Genomic DNA, 18,018 nt, shown 5'->3' with positions numbered 1-18,018 from the left:
GATATGGTTATGTCTACTTAATCAAGCATAAGTCTGAAAACCTTTGAGAAATTCAAAGAGTTTAAACAAGAAGTGGAGAATCAGATGGGCAGGAAGATAAAGATACTCCTATCCGATCGGGGTGGTGAGTATCTTAGTATTGAGTTCCTTGATTATCTTAAGGAATGTCAAATTGTTTCACAGTTAACGCCACCTAGGACACCATAGCTTAATGGTGTGGCTGAGAGGTGCAATCGTATCTTGTTGGACATGGTTCGTTCCATGATGATTTGAGCTTCGTTACCAATCTCATTCTGGGGGTATTCCTTAGAGACTGCCGCCCATATCCGTAATCTAATCCCTATCAAGAAGGTTGCCAAAACACCTCACGAAATGGGGACCAGGAAGCTTCCCACATTAGACCACATCAAGTTTTGGGGTTGCGAGGCTTTCTTGAGACGCGATACTCATGACAAGCTTGAACCTCGAAGTGAGCAGTGTATTTTCATTGGCTACCCATAGAAATCCTTTGGTTATCTCTTCTATAGACCGAGTGGCAATGTTGTCTTAGTTGCAAGGAGAGGAGTCTTTCGCGAGAGAGAGCTCATAGGCCAAGGAGACAGTGGGAGGCAAATTGACCTTGAAGAACTTCAAGAGTCAAGAGGTGAAGGAACCTCAATCACTAGCGATCAACCTGAGAACGAAACTCCTGTTGAGCCAATTCATGAGTCTGTACCTCTGAGGCGTTCCATCAGAGTTAGTGTTCCATATGTGTTATATGGTTTCCATATAACATCTAAGGGTGACACATTTATCAGTGATAGCACACCGGTAAATTTGGATGAACCTAGCAGCTACAAGGAAGCAATGGTAGGCCCCGAGTCTGTTAAATGGAAAGAGGCGATGGACAGCGAGATTCAGTCCATGTATGACAATCAAGTTTGGAATTTGGTTGACAATGTACCGGGTCGTAAGATAGTTGGGTGCAAATGGATCTTCAAGAAGAAGACTGAGATGGATGGGAAAGTACACACATATAACGTGCGGCTGGTTGAGAAGGGCTTCATTGAAACTCCGGGAGTTAACTATGATGACACCTTCTCACCAGTAGCGAAGATTAAATCTATTAGCGTTATGCTAGCCATAGCTGCATTTCATGATTAAGAAATATGGAAAATGGATGTAAAAACCGCTTTCCTTAATGGAAAGTTGGCTAAGGATGTTTACATGAATCAGCCAGAGGGTTTTGTCGATGCAAAGTACCCTAATAGAGTGTGTAAGCTTGAGAAATCCATTTATGGGTTCAAACAAGCATCTCGCATATGGAATCTTTCTTTCGATGAGAAAGTCAAAGAATTTGGATTTTTGAGAAGCGAGGATGAGTCTTGTGTATATGTCAAGTCTAGTGGGAGTATAGTTAGCTTTCTGGTGTTGTATATAGACGACATAATTCTCATAGGAAACGACATCCCAACTTTGCAAGAGGTTAAGGCCTGGCTTGGGAAGTGTTTTGCTATGAAGGACCTTGGGGAAGCTGCCTATATTTTGGGAACAAGGATATTGAGAGATAGTAGTAAGAGACTAATTGGACTTAGTCAAAGTACCTACTTGGAAAAGGTGTTGATACGGTTCAGCATGCAGGATTTAAAGAAGGGTGACTTACCGATCCAGAGTAATGCCAAACTGAGTAAGACTCAGAGTCCGAGTACAGAGGCTGAGTTAGCTGAGATTAGTCGAATACCATATGCTTCCACGGTTGGATCGATCATGTATGCTACGACTTGTACTCGCCTTGATGTGGCCTTTGCTTTTAGCATGGTCAACTGATATCAAGGGAACCCTGGCAAATCTTATTGGACTACGGTAAAGAACATTCTTAAGTACCTACGAAGGACTAAGGACTGGGTCCTTACCCTCGGTGGGAGTGATAACTTAAGAGTTGTGGGGTATAGTGACGCCAGCTTTTAGACCAACAGGGATAATTTCCACTCTCATTCGGGCTTGGTATTTACCTTGAATGGAGGAGCGATAACTTGGAAAAGTTCCAAGCAGGAGACAATATCTGATTCAACTTGTGAATCAGAGTACACAACAGCAAGTGAGGCGGCGAAGGAGGAAATATAGCAGAAGAACTTCATTGGAGACCTTGAAGTTATACCAACTATAAAGGAGCCTATGGAGATTTTCTGTGATAGTGAGAGTGCAATTTCCTTAGCCAAGGAACCAAGGGATCACGGAAAATCCAGGCCCATCAACTGAAAATACCACTTCGTTAGACATCGAATTTGTCACACCTCCAAACCAAGGATGGCGGAAACGTCCAGGGGTGGAGGACTTCATGTATAGTACAACAACAAGAGTATAATAGTGTTCAAAGTAAAACACAACCAACATAAATATAATTGAAAAAGTTACACCATCGTATAAGTTTACATGTTTCTAAATCAATTACATTATGTTGACAAAAATGAAATGTTTGATGCCTTAGCGTCCCATCCTCAAAAGCAGCTGATTACCTGATTTACTGATTTCCTAAGAGATACAAGTAGTTTTGAAAGAGTGTCAACAATTAAGTTGGTGAGTTCATAAGTTTTTGGAATGAGATGTTGAAATCCTTTCTTTGTAAAAGTATTGTTTACTCCAGAAAAATCCAATATTTTCCTTTTAAAATGTATTGTAGCCTTAAATGTTAAAGACCGAAATATACTAGTGTTTTTCCATACTAATAGTAGTATATGCAAGTTTAAATCGACATAAACTCATGTAAGTGTTAGAAACCCCATAAATCATATGTTTTGTTAATACCCCATGTGAGTTATTATAACCATGCTATGACCCAGTCGACCTTATATACGACGTTCTTCAGGCGTCGGAATGTTAATGACACTTGTCACCCCTGGCCTGCCGGTCGAGCTGTTGCAAGCAGCTTGGGTGTGGGTTTGTTAGACCCAATGTAGATCTATATATAACTATCACTCTCTCCCCACAAGAGACTCTGGTTACAATTACAGGACTTTTAATGCGCTACTTTAGAAGTAACATGAAGCGAATGTCTCACAAATTTATTCATTAACAGATTTACGTAAAGTGAACTGAAAACCCCCTTTTTATGGAAAAGAGCCCTTTCGTGGTGTTATGTAATGAAACATAAACTATACCTGTTATAACTTATCAAAATTTTTGTAACGTATAGCAAACCTTTTCTATGTAAGTAGAATGTATAACAAAACATAACTATATCTATTATGCTTCCTTTTGTATTATTTGTAATGATAAAGGACTCTTACAATCTAGCAACTATTTTTTGTTATATAATCATATCAAAACAGAAACACACATGTAAAATATGAATTCATCAAGATTAACACCTTGCTCAACATGTTACAAGGTGTTATGAAAGTTATAAGCTGTTAAACTTGTTTTTTTAACATTTCTGCACTTATTTAGAGAAGTCACCGAAAAATCACACTAAGTCGAAAATTTAATCCATAAACTCTGAGAGTTTAGAAAATGTGTCTAGTTTGTTCATAAATTTTATTATGATTTTTAGAAGTCTCTAACTGGTGTAAAAACGTTCATATTCACATACTGGTCCGAATTCATAGCTACAGTGATAGACAGTTTTTTAAAAATCACCAAAAATTGTAGAAAATTGTGTGAATATGTGCAAGTAGTCATTTTAAAGGTATAAACCTGAACTATTTTCATCTAGTACAGTTTTGAAAACAAAAATGTTTAAGGTGTCCAAAACAGTCCGTGAATCGAACTAAACTTTCCTGTGGAAAGCTGATGTTTGTGTTTTGTTAAGTTTTTAGTATTTTAACTTGTATTTTCCCCTTAAAAATTGAAGAAAATATGAAAATGTGGGGGTATGAACTCACCTTGTGTGGTTCTCTGAGATGAATGTCGAAGGGAAAGAATTTCCAAGTTAAGAACACTTAGAGGATGCTTGAAGGCTTGAAGATCTAGGAACAAATATGTCGACATTTGTGTAAGAATTCCATGATCTTTGTGAAGTAGCATAGAATATTTATGTGAGGGAAGGAAAAACTTACCAGCAACAGGGGAGAAACTTGTGACTCCTAGAGGAACTCAATCTTTTTTAGAGAGAAGTATGTGAGGGTGTAAAAAGTGTGTCTTGGGAGGAGGAAAGCAGGGTTTTATAGGGAGGAGAGTGAGGAATTAGAGTGAGTTGATGGAGAGATCTGGTAGAGGTGTGAGGAGATTTCGATTTGACTAAGGTAAGGTGGAAATAGTGACATGGAGTGGGTGGGTGCTTGGTGTCATAGATTCTTGGCAAAGTCAACACTCCAAGGCCATACCTTGTACAAGATTTTGTCCAAATATATGATTTTCCTTCAAAGATATGATTAAATTATGGGTCTATTGAGTTAAATATATAAAAGTATGGGTTTGGGTGAAAATCACGCGTTAAAATCACGAAAAACGAGCTTAAAACGAAGTTAGGGGTCAAAAACCGGGAAGAAGGTGCGAACATCTGAAGTCAGGAGGCAAGGTTCGGTCCATGGTGCTGAAAACCGAAAGCAGGTTCGGTCTGAGAAGGGTTCGGTTGCGAGGATAGGACCGAAGGCGGTGAGAAGTGAAATAGACCAAAGTCTGAAGGAGCGAAATGGACTGAGAGGCGCGCAAGGAGCCGAACTTGAATGTGACTTTGGTTCTAATAGGGACTTCAGTTCTAATAGGGTTGTTTTTCAAGTAATCTTCCCGTCTTGAGTGATTTTTGACCAAGTTAAGGGTCGGGATGCCCCAAATGATTATAAATAGTTGAAGGAGGTTATGAGATAGATTTGGGGGAGGGAGAGAGAGAGAGATAGAGTGAGAGAGGTTTAGAGAGACTTTAATTATGACTTTTGTGAGTGTTTTGCCTTGAAATGCAAGGTTCGCAAGACCCGGTAATCCTTGTTATGAGTGTTATACGCCCCCGAGGGGTATGGAGTAATGCTTTACCAAGTAGTTTCACCACTTACCCTAATTAGGGTTTAAGAATTCTGAACATACGAACTTTCCAAGTGATAACTTCTTATTAAAATAGCAAGTTGTACAATAGTAACATAAGGTAAACCCTAATATACAAGGGTTAGTTGAGTTGACCGGTTTGACTTGTTGACTTTATTTGACTTTGACTTGACCAGAAATCGACGGTTGTCACAGAATAGAAGAAGGAATCCTCGTAGCAAAGAGGGTATCGTCTGATGATAACCCAATAGATCCCCTCACGAAGGGACTAAGTAGGATTAAGCATCTACAATATGTGAGGCGCATCGGGCTGAAGGACGATATTTGTTTTAATGTTTAGATAGCTTTAGAAACTTGTAATAGTTGAAATGTAATTGACATTTGATGCTTAAATAAAAGGTGCTTTTTATTTACTAGTATGGTACTGTCTTGTGTGAATCATTTACTATTGTTTTACTTTGCATGTTTTGACTTCCAGAATAATTATATTATTCAAACTATCCACAGTAGATCATACGTTGGAAGTAGGTATTGAATCAAGACTGTCGTGAATTTATCTTGTAGATTTGTCTGAATTGTATTAGACATAGCAAAGTTTGCTGCAACATTCATGAGTGCTAATAACGTCTGAGTATTGGATTCAACCTGTGCTCACTTGTATCATTTCATGGAATTTATCTTGAGTCATCGTGAGATGATAATATCATATAAGTCTTCAAACCAAGAGACATGAGTTGTTGACTATGAGTTGGTTGTGCATTGATTGTACGAAACCGCTTAAGTAACTTGATGCTATAAAACGTGTTGTTGTGTGCAATTCAACGAGTAGTTAGTACAAGCATATGAGTCGAAGTTTATCTGTTCCTTTTAGTCCTTGAAGGACTAAAAGCGATATCTTGGTCCCCTTGATGATTTTGTTTTGACTTGTGTGTCAGGCCCGGTCAGAACTAAATTGATGTGTTCGATTAAGTTCTTTTACAAACAAATCGGAAATCAGGAAACAAACTGCTTGACAATAAGTATGATGTTGTTCCAAGTATTTTTCTATCTGATATCTTGAGAACAGAGGATTATATGATCACTTATCTAAAATGGTACGTTTAAGTTCGACAAATGCATTTAAGAGCCATGATTGCTAGTCGAATCCTGAAGTTATACTTACAACTATAGTTATTAGACTTATCCAAGTGGGTGACTGTTGGAGAAGGTGTCTAAGTCCATAACTATATTTGGTATGTACTTGACCCGAGAGTAGCATGGTCCATTTGGGTTGCATGGCATCGAAACAATCTGAAGGATGTACTTTTGAGAAGAGGTTATTTATGATTTATTAATATATTATAAGTTCTAATATACTAATATGAAATCATATTGTTTAATTAGTATTGATCAAGAATTAGTTTGGAATTAATTTTGTGATCATAAGAGACTAATTAAATATATGCGGATTGATTTGGTAAATCATTAATTCTTATAAAGTGGGCCAATGATCCATAGTTCTTCAAGTTGGGCTAAACCAATGTCATAACCCATGGATGGTCCATGGAGGTTTAAACTCATGGAGCATGAGGAATATGGAAGGTCATACACATTAGGGTTTGCATGGTGTAACCCTAGTTTTGCCACACTATATAAGAAGTCCCTAGGCTACAAAAATAGGGCCCTGAGTGTTCTTGGAGAGCTATAGCCGAATTTGGTACCAGACAATCCTTCTCAAGTCCTTCCATTGTTGGTGGTGTTGTGTAAAGCATTTGAGGCATCACATTTGGGGTGCTAGGCTCTTAAAGTTATAACGTTTCAAGCTACAACAAAGGGTATGTCATTCAACTACATTTTTTTATTGTATATACTCCATAATATGCTAGTTAGGATGATGCTTTGGAAAAATGAAAGTTTGCATGTATAATAGAGATACTAGGTATACCTCCCGGTTTTGGCAGTCGCTACAAAGGTCGTTGGGAACCTATCTCGATATGAGCACCGCCTACCATCCCCAGATAGATGGGCAAAGTGAGAGGACAATCCAAACCTTGGAACATATGCTCCGAGCCTATGTGATAGATTTCGGCAAAGCATGGGATACCCAATTGTCCCTAATTGAATTCACATATAACAATAGCTATCACACAAGCATTAAGGTAGCTTCCTTTGAGGCCCTTTATGGACGAAAATGCCGATCACCTTTCTACTGGGCGTAAGCTTTGTGTATGTTGGGCATACGTGAAGAAGTCCCAAACCCTAATCTTTAGGTATTAGACCTTGTTTATTCATCATTAACTCCTAACCTTGTCTCCTTTCATCAGCCTCCACCCTTTCAAACATCCTTGCAATCCTAATCCACCTTGTGAAGCATTTCTAAGCTTGTGTGCATGTGTTTTGTGCCTTTGAAGAATAAGGAAGGAAGGAGAGACCATCTTGGAGGAGTGAAGCACTTTAGATCCAGAAACACGCCATCATTTGGCATCACTTGGAGGTATAAAGTTCTGAACATGGTGACGTTTCATTAAGATCTTATTTTGGGCTTGATTTTAGGTTCTTTTTGTCCCAAATGTGGTGTTTGTTGACCATAGAATGTTTTTGACCCAATAAGTCATCCTTTCAGACCTTTAAAGGGGTCTTAAGTCATAAAAATGTAGCATTGGGGTTAGTTTCACTCCATGCACTCTTTAGAAGGTCTTAATGCATTAAGATGTTGAGTTAAGCTCTTAGTGGACATGCAAAGTCATAAAGTCATAAAGTTAAGCACTTAAGTCGTTCATTCAGACTTTTATGACTCCTAACGGTATTTTGTACTTGGATCCAAAATATGGACATGAGGACTTAAGGCATTAAGCTCCTAATGGAGGTTTGAGAGATCTGTGTGCACGCCCTGCGTGCCTGGAGTACATAGCGTGTATGAGGTCAACCATCCTAACTGTGGTCAAGGTTTGAGTACACCCAGCGTACCTTCGTAGTATGCCCCTCGTATGCGTTCTGTGTCGACTCGGCCGAGTTGACTCAACTGGGTTGACTCAGTTGACTTGTTAGCTTTGACCAAGTTTGACCAAGGTTAATCTCGGAAATGGTGATTATTTTATTAATGGGAAATGTGTGAACATTTAGGACTTGGGAGGATCTAGTATTCAAGATCAAAGTATTAATCAATTTTCTTCGTCAGGCTCTGAGGTGAGTCTTCCTCTTACATGATAGTATGTTGTTATGTTGTAGAGATCTATTATATCGGTATCCTGGTATATAGAATGTTAGCATGCGGTAGTGATCTTTGAATCTGCATGTTTGTCTGATTCATGGATATATGTTTATATGTTATGTATATGTCAACACATTATGGTTGGTTGGGTTGAGGCGGTCCTGCCTTGTGCTGAAGGCCAAGACACCCAAGGCGGTCCGAATAAACTATAGACCCTGTGAGGCGGTCCAGTCAGGCTGAAGGCACTGCGAGCGGTCCGAATAGGTTGTAGGCCCTACGAGGCGATCCAGTCATGTCGAAGGGTTGGGAGTAGTCCAGATAGAGTGTAGGCCATACGAGGTGGTCCCACCTTGTGCTGAAGGCCAAGACACCCAAGGTGGTCCGAATAAACTATAGACCCTGCGAGGCGGTCTAGTCAGGCCGAAGGCACTGCAAGCGATCCGGATAGGCTGTAGGCCCTACGAGGCGGTCCAGTCATGTCGAAGGCTTGGGAGTAGTCCAGATAGGTTGTAGGCCATACGAGGCGGTCCCATCGGGATGAAGGCTCGGTTATGTATGTTGTTGTTTGGTATGTTGTATGTGGTGGTACTTTGGGGGAAGTCGCTAAGCTTTGGCTGTCACAACTAGCAAATTAGGGTTAAGATGTTGATCCTTGTACAAGACAATTTCTTCTATGTAACCTTGCAACATTGCATTTAGTGAAATTCAAAATGTCATGCTATTTAAGTTCATACATTCCTACATTGTGATTCAAGCCAAAACAACCTCATGCAAGTCCAAAACTTGATCCAAGAAGCCAAGTCCAATCAATTTTGGGCCTTAGCCCAAGGATTCTCGGCCCAAAACCCCTACTGGACCAAGACTTCTTTGTTGGGCCCTATTGAGCCGATAACTTCTCCATTTGGTCTTGTTGAGCCGAAAACCCTTCTTTGGGCCATAATGGGCCAAAAACTTCTATTGGACTTTATATTGGGCCGAAAATACCCTTTAATGGGCCTTGATGGGCTGAAAGCTTTTATATGGCCTTTCTTTGGGCCGAAAACTCATACATGGGCTTTATTTGGGCCAAAAACTCTTTAATTAGACCAAAAACCTTTTAGTGAATACTAGTGGGTTGAAAACTCTTTTGGGCCAAGCCAAGATCGAAGCCCACCATTCTTTTTGGGCCACCCTTGGGCCGAGAACCCTCTTGGTCGGTTATGGATTTGAACAAAAAAAAAAGAAAAAGGGTTGGATAATAAGGGTGCCACCTTCTTGCATGTATCAAGGAAACCATCCTATCATCTCTCCATAAGTCAACACCCTCCATCCTCCTCCCTTCTATCATCTCTCCATAAGTCAACACACTTCACTCACCCTTCTCTCTCAAGAATTTTCATGTGTGGGAGGGTGTTATCCAAAGAATCTTCTCCAAAGGCTCATAAATTTGGTAAGTGTTCATGTTAACTTCAAGTATCCTTACATTTTTCAAGCTAAAACTCTTATTTACACCCTTTGTTATGTGTTAAAACTCTTAGAAACACCACATTTTCGAGAATCTCACCAAGAACACAAGCTAGGCTCAAAGTTTCTCCTTCATCTTCTACATCTCGAAAATCCTCTAGGTGAGCTTTATACCCCACTATTTTTAAAATTTTCATCCTTTTAGGGGGGAATACAAGTCAAGTTTTTTTTAAATCTTTGGATGTTTGCATGCTCTTGTGTGTTTATGTAACTACTTGTGTTTGAAATTTTCAATACCCCATGCTAATACTCCATGCTAATACTTCATATATCATGGTTATGTGTTGAAAATGAAACAAGTTCGCCACAAAAAAAGGTTCTTATTATATGTTCAAAATCATAAAATAAATGTTAATAACATTTTGTGCGAGAAGGTTTTTGTGGTTATGTTTATTCATTCAAAATGGTGAAAATATGGGTTACACTAATAAATGGTTAACTTTTGGTCATATGAAAGTTTAACATTTATACTTACACAAATAATGGAATATAATAAATTCCAAGATTTCTATAAGTATTTTTGTAAAAATCATGACATGCTAGAGTCACACCAAGATACTATATTTTGTGTTACAAAACTCTTAAACTAAATTTTTGGTCTGTTAAACAAACTACAAAACTTTGTTGTCTTACTAAAAACTATTTTTATTAGTAAAATAGTCGTAATATGTTGTCACATTTTAATAGTTTGAATACTTAAAGGATTACATTATTTACACAATGTATATTACAATTAGATAAGTTCATCAATGATTATTTAGAAAAAACATTATAAATAATTTAACTAAAACGGTATACAAACCAAAATTTTACGACAAAAAATTATGCGTAAACCTATTAAGGCACTTACAAGACTTTCCTTCGCCGTACCTACCTAGCGTACACCGTAAGTCATGTAGTTATAACCAGAGTCTCCTTGAGGGAGAACGAGGTAATTGTGTATAGATCTATACGGGGTTGACACCCGCACACCTGAACTGTTCGCTACAGCTAGACTAGGCCAGTCTAGGGTGACAACTATCTTACCGAAACCGACACTTGAAGAACGTCATGACAGGCATTTTAGTTGTATAAAGCATGGTTGTAACGACTCACAGAGGGATTAACAATGTTATTTTGGATTTACGAAATTATACACTTCACTGGTTTTATAAAATATAAAACCATGCATCACTCTTGTACCTTATTATCACCACTCCAGTCTTAGGGTTTTAAGACTACAATTTTTCAAAAAACAAAGGACACACTCTTTTTCACAGGACACACATGCAATTATCATAGTTTTGGAACGAGACTTACAAACCATTTTCACAGAAAATATCGGATTTTATGGAGTGTTACAAATTATCACAAATCAAAGATGTTACAATGCTTTTATACAAATATGTTTATGAACTCACCAACTTTTTAGTTGGGGCTTTTCAAAACGACTTGTATTTTCAGGGACTCAGTGAGTAGGTACTCGGGCTATGGATTTTGGATATTTACTACATTTTTGGAACATCATATTTATTGTCACTTTTGTGTAAAGTTGTGAACAAATACAATTCTGAAAACAATGTATGTTGGTATCTTTAATGTATAATGTTGGTTGTTATGTTTTCAATTATATTCAATTGTGATGATATAATACAATGAAGTCATCCGCCCCCGGACGTTTTCGCCGTCCTGGTTTGGGGATGTGACATTGGCTTATGTTTTTAGTTGTTGTTTTAGGTATTTCTGATGATCACGGAAAGGTGAAGGTGTGAGCTTTCACATCCTATATTTATGGCTTTATGATTTTGGGATACTCAGATACGGATAAATAATTTGGAAACAATGATTTTGTGAACATTTTATGATTATGGGTTGTTTTTAAAATTTAAATTTGTTGTGAATTTTTGGGATGTTACAAGTTGGAATCAGAGCCTTGGTTTGAGTGAATTGGAGGAACATCCATGTGAATGAAGTCCCAAACTAAGGAAATGAGAAAGTTTTAAAAATGATTTTCAAAATTGTTTTCAAAATAATCAAGAGAGGATGTGATGTGTACAATCAGTCGGAGCCTGTAAGTAGACCCCAAATTACCACATTGTTATTTGATATGGTGATATGTTAGAACGGCATACTAGTGATAGGCTAGGGATCTTCAGGAATCGCATGATAGAATTTCCTAATTATATGATGTCTGGTAGCCTAGGGTTTTCATTATATGAGATTGACATCATTAATGTAGTTTCTTAGTGTATGCATCAAAATTATACATAACTAAGATTTTATAGCCTGAGAATGTTTGATTTAGCCTTATTTCATGTTCTTTTTTTGGTTGTGGGCTTGGGCTAGAATCAAGTATTTAACTGACTATACCATACACGAGAGCTGCATGGTTGGTCGAAGTTTCATGGATGAGTTATGTAGGTTCAGCCGACCAGTCGAGGAATGTCTAGCTCTTCTTTAGGAAGTGAGAGTAGGGTGTATGTGTATTTTTGTGAGTATTTTTAGGGTAGTTGTGATGATCTTATGAGACAAATACGGGTAGGTGCGAAAGGTAGTATGGGCCCATACTATTGGAAGCACAGGACTCGTATGTGTAGCAGGGAAGTCACAACCCCTAGGGTTTTATTGGGAGTTGATTCCCATGATTTGATATGCGTTTATCTTATATCTCCCTGGTTTATTTTTAGTATGGTGGTTACAAGGCGATTTGATTCGGGATCTAGATCAGGAGTCGGGACAAGTGGCCAGGATGGGAGTTGTTTCTATTGTCCAGGAGCAGATACCGGAGCTGTTTGTGTCAATCAAGACCGCTATGATGGATTTCTTTGACGACCGATATGTTGCACTTTCAAAGATCGCTGCTGTTGCAGCCACCGCAGTCATTGTTGTTGGCGGGATTGGCTAGGAGAGTCTAGTACCGGTACTTCGACAATTCGAAGCCCCCAGTATTTGACAGAGTTCAGGATCCAATCATAGCCATGAGGTGGATGTTTGACGTCGAGGGATGTTTCTTCACGTGCTCTTGCCCAGTGACTTGAAGGTCAAGTGCGCTCTAAACCTTATTCAGTCCGGAGTGAAGGATTGGTGGAGGTTGGTTACTAGTTGATACACCTCGGAGCAACAAGCTGCAGTATCATGGGAGCAGTTATATGATATGTTTCATTCAATATATGTTCCTTTGGTAGAGCGGGAGAGGCTAGCCCAGGAGTACTTGGATTTGAGGCAAGGGACCAAGTCGGTGATGGAGATCACCAATATATTTACAAAGAGAGCTATGTTTTGCCCTGAGTTTGCTTCTTTTGAGCAAGCTCAGATGAATCGGTACTTGAGCATGCCCAAGACTAACATCCTCCAGTTTGTATCTACTCAGCGTTATGGATCACTCCTTGATTTGTAGGAGGTCGCGAGGCGACATGAGATTGAGGTGGAGCTCCAGACGAGGGAGCAGAGGCAGGCCACGGTGCGGTCGCAACCTGATCTAAAGCGGTTCAGGGCCACTAATGTTAGATCTGGGAGTCAGAGGGGGCGCACTGTTGGTAAGTGCGGGAAGGTGCAGGAGGGTTCTTGTGGACTTGTTTATGGATGCCACAAATATGGCAATGAGGGCCACTATGCGAGGGATTGTCGTCATCTGGCCCTAGTAATGAGTTCCAGGATTTGCTACCACTGTGATTAGGTTGGCCACATGAAGTTCAATTGTCCATTGCTCGTCTCCAGGCTAGCATAGGCTCTAGCGCCAGCCACTCTGAGGATTACTGATGGGCGTCGGGGAAAGGTGGAGCCCCCGAGGGCTCAGGATCATGCTTTTCAGCTCACTGCCGAGGAGGCCAGAGTAGCGCCAAACATTGTGACTGGTACGTTCTTATTGAACTCTTTGCATGCTCTTGTGTTATTTGACTCATGCACGATTAAGTCCTTTGTGTCTTGATGTTTTAGTGGGGATTTTGGTACGCCCCTTAGTGAGTTGGAGTGTTCGTTGCAGGTTTCTATCGCCAATGAACATAGGGTTTATGCATCCAGAGTGTACCAGGGTTGTGTATTGGAGATTTTCGGGGTTTCCTATCCGATTGATTTGATCCATATCCCCATGGGGGATGTGTGCATGATAGTGGGGATGTATTGGCTGAGAAGGTTCAGTGCTATGATCGATTTGAGAGGGTCGGCAAGTGGTAATTCGAACCCCAAGAGGGGGGACTGGTTATTTATAGAGAGGGTACCACGGTTGGTTCATGGTTTTGTTCAAGAACCAAGGATCAGCAATATATTCAACATGGGTGTGCAGGTTATCTGACTTATGTGTTTGATACTCGGTTCGGGTAGGAGACTTTAGTTTTAGAGATACCATTTGTCAGGGAGTTTGCCAATGTTTTCCCAGAGGAGTTGCCCGGTGCGCCTCCCAAGAGGCAGGTTGAGTTTAGGATTGATCTAGTGCCAAGTGCGGCTCTGATTACCAAGACGCCATACCGCTTGGCACTGCCTGAGATGCATGACTTGTCCTCTCAAGTTTAGGAGATTTTATGCAAGTTGTTCATCAGATCGAGCAGTTCTTCGTGGGGAGCGTCGATAGTATTCGTCGAGAAAAAGGACGGTTTCACACCGGATGTGCATTGATTACCGGAAGTTGAAAAAGTTAACGGTGAAGAACCGTTATCCTCTTCAACAGATTGATGACCTCTTTGATCAATTGCAGGGTGCATATTGGTTCTCCAAGATCGATCTGAGGTTCGGGTATCATCAAGTGAGAGTAAGAGAGGAGGATGTGGAGAAGATCAATTCCAGAATCGTTATGGCATTATGAGTTCGTGGCGATGCCATTTAGGCTCACCAATGTGCCTGTTGTGTTTATAGATTTGATGAATCGGGTGTACAAGCCGATGCTTGACTGATCTCGTTGTATTTATTGATGATATCTTGGTGTATTCCAAGACCAAATAGCAGCACGAAGAGCACCTTCGAGAGCTTTTCGGAGTGTTGAGGAAGGAAAGGTTGTATGCAATGTTCTCGAAGTCTGAGTTTTGGTTACGAGATGTCCAGTTCCTGGGACATCTCATTAACCAAGACGGGATTTTGGTCGATCAGGAAAAAATCAAGGTTGTGATGCAGTGGGAAGTTCCGAGATCTCCCTTATAGATCAGGAGTTTCAGGGATTGGCGGGATACTATCGGAGATTTATTCAGGATTTCTCCAAGATTGTGGTACCCCTCACTTTTCTGATGAGGAAGGGAGTGGATTTCCAATAGGGCCCAGAGTAGCAGTCGACATTTAAGACTCTTCAGCGGAGGTTATGTGAGGCCCCAATATTGACCCTTCCGGAGGGAGTCAAGGATTTTAAGGTATTCTATGATGCATCCATCACCGGTTTAAGGGTCGTCCTTATGCGGAGAGGGCGAGTGATTGCTTATGCTTCACGGCAGCTGAAGCTTCATGAGACGTGATATCCTACTCATGACTTGGAGTTGGGAGAGATGGTGTTTTCCCTCAAGATTTGGAGACATTATCTTTAAGGTGTCTGTTGTACTGTTTACACGGATCATAAGAGTTTTCGGTCTTATGGACGAGCCAAATGTGAACATGAGGCGGTGTAGACGGCTGGACGTGGTCAAGGATTATGACTGCGAGATCCTTTACCATCCAGTTAAAGCAAATGTGGTAGCGGATGCATTAAGCCGCAAGTCAATTGGGTCTTTAGTTGGGGAGATGTGTATGAGGATATCCGTTGATTTTCCGCTTTCGGGTTTGATAAGGGAGGCTCAGGCAGAGGGAGTTTAGAAGGAGAAATGGAAGAAGGAGAGGATCAGGGGAGAAATCGACGTGTTTGTCACCAATAGTCGAGGGTTGTAGACCCGGTACGGTCGGTTTTGGGTTTTAGTTTCCAATGGGATCAGGCAGATAATGTTGGAGGAGGCTCATAAGTCTCACTTTTCTATACACCCGGGAGCCACCAAGATGTATCGGGATTTGAGATTGAGCTACCGGTGGCTGTGTATGAAGAGAGAGATAGCCTGGTATATTGAGAGGTGCTTGACCTGTAGGATGATCAAGGTCGAACATCCAAGGCCGCATGGAAAGTTGTAGCCGCTGGAGGTTTCCATGTGGAAGTGGGAACAGATCACCATGGATTTTATCACTAAATATTAAAGACGACGAAGGGTTTTGATACTATATGGGTCATCGTGGATCGATTAACCAATAATGCCCACTTTTTGGCCATCCGGGAGAGCTCTTCGGTTGAAACATTGGCCGATGTGTATGTCCGGGAGATCGTTCCTTGTCATGGGGTTCTGGTCTCCATTGTATCTAACCGAGATGTTCTGCTCACTTCCTAATTCTGGCAGAAATTCCATGAGGAACTGAGCACGAGGTTACATTTCAACATTGCTTATCATCCGCATACCGACTGTCAGAGTGAGCAGACCATCCAGACCCTTGAGGATATGTTGCAAGACGGTTTCATTGATTTTGATGGGAGTTAGGATTCCTACCTATCTCTTGCGGACTTCTTTATAACAACAGTTATCACTCCAGCATTGGTGTCACACCTTTTCAGCTCTTGTATGGTTGGAGATGTCGTACCCTGGTATGTTGGGGAGAGGTTAGTCATAAGGTCATGGAAAGGAATCGAGGTAGTCCTTCAGATTGTGGAGCTTATTCAGTAGATCATGCAAAGACTGCAGACCGCTTAGAGTCGGCAGAAGAGTTATGCTGACCAGCGCCGATCAGAGTTGGAGTTTCAGGTAGGCAATATGGTGCTACTGAAGATGTCTCCCTGGAAGGGTGTGATACGCTTTAGGAAGAGGGAGAAATTAGGTCTGCGGTATATTGGACCTTTTTGTGTGATCGTTAGGCTAGGCAGGATGGCTTACCAGTTTGATTTGCCTAGTGAGCTCAGTCAGATCCACAACACTTTCCATGTCTCTCAGTTGCGGAAGTGTGTGTTGGACAGCAAGACAATGATTCCTTTGGATGATATTCAGGTCAATGAGCGACTAAATTATATTGAGAGACCGGTGGCTATTTCGGAAACAAAGATGAAGGTATTACGCAACAAGGAGATACCTTTGGTAAAGGTTCGGTGGCAGCATCAGAGAGGTTCCGAATGGACCTGGGAGTTGGACGCTAAGATGAAGGAGCATTAATCCGAGTTACTCGTTGCAACAGACATTGAGGACAAATTCTAAGTTAAGTAGGGGAGAATTGTAACATTTTGTTTTGAGGTACTTTCATTTTTGACCCTTATATTGAAATTTATTGTATTTTGGTCATTATAATGTAATACTTTTGGATGAGAGGGGTTGTTATTGCCACTTTTGGATTTTTGGAGTGGAGCCGCGTACGTTGGGCGTACTCTTTGTGTATCCTGCGCGTACATGGTGAAGTCCCAAACCCTAATCTTTAGGCTTTTGACCCTATTTATTCATCATTAACTCCCAACCTTGGCTCCTTCCATCAGCATCCACCCTTTCAAATGTTCTTGCAACCCTAATGCACTTTGTGATGCATTTCTAAGCTTGTGTGTGTGTGTGTTTTGTGCCTTTGAAGAAGAAGGAAGGAAGAAGAGACCATCTTGGAGGAGTAAAGCACTTTAGATCCAGAAACACACCATCATTTGGCATCACTTGGAGGTATAAAGTTCTGAACATGGTGAAGTTTCATTTAGATCTTGTTTTGGGCTTGATTTTAGCTTCTTTTTGTCCCAAATGTGGTGTTTCTTCAGCATAGCATGTTCTTGAACTAATAATTTGTACTTTCAGACCTTTGGAGGGGTCTTAAGTCATAAAAATATAATATTGGAGGTTAGTTTCACTCCATGCACTCCTTAGAAGGTCTTAATTAATTAAGATGTTGAGTTAAGCACTTAATGGACATGTAAAGTCATAAAGTTGGTAACTTTATGACTCCTAACAGTATTTTGGCCTTGGATCTGAAAGATGGACGTGAGGACTGAAGGCATTAAGCTCTTAATGGACGTTTGAGAGATCTGGTCATACGCCCTACGTACCTAGATTACACAGCACGTACGAGGTCAACCATCCAGAGTATGGTCAGGTTTGAGTACGCCCAGCGTACCTTCGGAGTACGCCCTACATATGTGTTCTATGTCGACTCGGCTGGGTTAACTCAGTTGACTTATTAGCTTTAACCAAATTTAACCATGGTTAATTTAGGAAATTGTGATTATTTTATTAATGGGAAATGTTTGAACATTTAGGACTTGGGTGGAGCCGGTATTCGAGATCAGAGTATTGATCAGATTTCTTCGTCAGGCTGTAAGGTGAGTCTTCCTCGCTGTACTTACGGGTCGAAGGCACCAAGGCCGGCCATGTGGATTGTATATCCTGTTACATGATAGTATATTGTTATGTTGTATAGATCTGTTAGATCAGTATCCT

Source organism: Lactuca serriola, chromosome 9 (genome assembly GCF_051521515.1).
Source record: "Lactuca serriola cultivar US96UC23 chromosome 9, Lser_US96UC23_V15, whole genome shotgun sequence".
NCBI classification, from domain to species: Eukaryota; Viridiplantae; Streptophyta; class Magnoliopsida; order Asterales; family Asteraceae; genus Lactuca; species Lactuca serriola.
This window is presented reverse-complemented; position numbering follows the sequence as displayed.